The sequence below is a fragment of the Solanum tuberosum genome, unplaced genomic scaffold, assembly GCF_000226075.1.
Source record: "Solanum tuberosum cultivar DM 1-3 516 R44 unplaced genomic scaffold, SolTub_3.0 scf00069, whole genome shotgun sequence".
NCBI classification, from domain to species: Eukaryota; Viridiplantae; Streptophyta; class Magnoliopsida; order Solanales; family Solanaceae; genus Solanum; species Solanum tuberosum.
This window is the reverse complement of record NW_006238995.1, coordinates 225,681-228,580: the sequence shown is the minus strand read 5'-3', so window position 1 is coordinate 228,580 and position 2,900 is coordinate 225,681. Positions and strand designations below refer to the sequence as shown.

Genomic DNA, 2,900 nt, shown 5'->3' with positions numbered 1-2,900 from the left:
ATATATATATATCATTTAAAAAATATATAAAAAGTATTATAAATTATAATAATTAACCGCTTTTTAAAACAAATTCATATAACTAATTTGATTTACACTCCAAAATTCATAGGTGTCACATAATTTACACATTAATTCTTCATTACTTAATATATGTAATTATATCAATGACATATAAATTGAAATTAAAAAATACATATTTTATTTGAAAATCACGTAATAGTACTATAAGATATAATAATTAACAACTTAACATATTTAAAAATTTTAGTTGACTCTCCAAATTCCATATGTCTCATGTAATTGAGACAGAGAAAAACATATATTGGTTTAAAATTAATAAAAATATTATAAATTATAATAATTAACAACTTAAAATTTATAAAAAAAAACCTTTAAAATTTTTTAGTTGGCTCTCCAAATTCAATCGGTATTACAATAATTAAAACATAGAAATTAACATAGATTGGACTCCTGCTGACATTTATGTTTCCTTTTTCTAAATTTTCTCTTTTATACTTTATATAAATAATTTTTTTTATGTAAAAAGTATAATAAATCATAATAATTAATAGCTTAAAATATTTCAAAACATATAAACAGTTTTTGTTAACTTTCAAAATTTCATCTATGCCGCATAAATTGGGAGAAATATAGATATATAGATATTTTAAGTTGCTAATTATTGTGAGTTATAGTACGTTTTATGTAATTTTCATATATATTACTCGGTCCTGATTTATGTGATACAAATGAAATTTCAAAAGTCAATGAATTTTTTATAAGTTTTTTTTTATATTAACTTGTTAATTATTGTGATTTCTAATATATTTACGTAAAACATACTCTAAATACAAATAATTAGCAACTTAAAATATATAAAAACAAACTAAAAAATTGATTAATTTCAAATTTCATATGTACCACATAAATTAAAACAGAAACAGTAACATATATTGGGCCCCGTGCTGGCACGGGGTCTCATATCTAGTATATATATAACCAACCTCTCCCAATAATGCCATCCAATAGCTTTTGGAATTTGACTTAATTAGAGCTACTCTAACCAAACTCTCCTAATAATGACATCCATTATTATTTGAATTTTGACTAATTAATTAAATCAAAACATAACTAGCTCTTGATGTATTTTTAATGCTCTCTTTAATTGAATTGTCTTATTCTTAACCTAATTAATCAGTCTGGGAAGAGAATGATGAAGGAGATGTAATGTGGTTTACCTTTGATAATTGATATCCCTCTCCTTGTGATAAAGGTAACGACTTCGTACATGACCAATTTTCATAGTGTGATAGGAGGCGGTGTGTGCAAGGCCCGAAAATGAATAAGTTGTCGTATGTACGTTTGATCAGGCGCACATGTTTATGTTATGAAACATTGCCTTGTAGAAATTCTCTATTTTTCTATGGAGGTTTAAATCTATCCTTTGCATTTGAGCGTACTAGCTTTTTTACTAAATAGTAAATACTAATACTAATGAATGAATGAGTCTAGTGATAATAAATCAATGAATTTAACTTTAGGAGTTACAAATATTAAAAATACTGTAACACCTCAAAAAATATTTGAGCTAAGATTCGAACCCTTATTTGTAGTGAGTAAGATTTTTGCAAGGAAATTAAAGTTTCTTGAGTGTTAAGGTCACTAGACGTAGCACCTTGAGTTCCAAAAAGAATCAAATTGGAAATAGCAAAATCTGAAATTTTGCAAGTTAAGCTAAGTATGAGTTTTGGGTCGACTTCAAACGACCATAACTCCTAGATCGGGATGATTTAGGTGTGCTACGAGATACCTTAGGAAAGGTCTTCGAATTATCTTTCCAACGCCACTGAGTTTGCTCAATTCTGAGCTCTAAGTAAAACGTTATGACGGATTTACTAATGTTGCGCAAACCAGGCAACATCTCCGAGATAGCTCCGCGACGCGGAGCTAACACGGACCTCACTGCCTGGTGAAAGATCTTTCCGACTCCCAGCTCGTTTTAATTATTTTTTTAGGGGTATTTTAGTACTAAAAACCCTTAGGAGGTCATCTAAATTGCCCTAAAATGTGTAGAAAATCAGTTTTCTTAAATCTAAACCCTCTCATTCACTCCAAAGATTCTACGCTCAAGAAATTCAAGAAAAAACTAAGGCTAGGGTTCTTCTTCAAAGGTTTTCCTTCAAATTGCTTCAAGAGGATTAATTATTTCAGGTATGTAAGCTTCCATAGTGTTGGGTTTGTTCACCCACACGCCAATCATGTTAATTTCAGCTTTAAATTCGTTTTAAAAGTTGAAGCTTTGATGTTCTTGTTATGTATTCATGAATTTGCTTTCGTTCTTGAATTGGGCTGAAATTGAGGAGTTCTTGAGATTAATGTGTCGATTTATAGAAAGGTTAGAGTTAGATTCTAGTGTACATGTGTTGGGTATCTAAATCTAAAGAGAGATTGAGAAAAAGGATCGAATTTAGGTTAATTGAGGTTAGAAAACGAAGAAGAAATTTCGTCGAACGAAGGTGGTCACGCGTCGCGCGCCTAGTGCTCAGATTCGAAATTTCAGCTTCGTGTCGCGGAGCTAACACGAGGTGTTCTGCCTCAAAAGACGTTTTCAAAACCAAATTTTAAAAGCCTCTCTGCGTCACGGACCCACTCTCAAATATTGGTTTTCAGTCTTTTCTCATGTTTAGCTATCCAAAATCATTCCTAAACATCATGAGATATTTCCTATCACAAATCACAACCTTGAATTCATATATCACATTCAAGGTAGAGTTGAGAGTCAAGTCTTGAGAGTTCTTTCGAACATTTTTCAGAAAATCCTTTTTTGTCTTTTTGAGGAATCTTCTACAAATTCTAATAACTTGTTTCAAGACTCGAGCAAGTGAGTATGAGAGTGA

The 2,900-nt window shown here is 30.2% G+C and overlaps 1 non-coding gene across 1 annotated transcript; it reads right to left on the bottom strand.

Moving 5' to 3' along the window:
* Window positions 1–739: 739 nt before the first annotated feature.
* On the bottom strand, window positions 740–929 carry MIR7996A (microRNA MIR7996a). Its single transcript, NR_130367.1, has one exon. It is a non-coding gene; the product is annotated as a microRNA MIR7996a (primary transcript).
* Window positions 930–2,900: the final 1,971 nt, after the last annotated feature.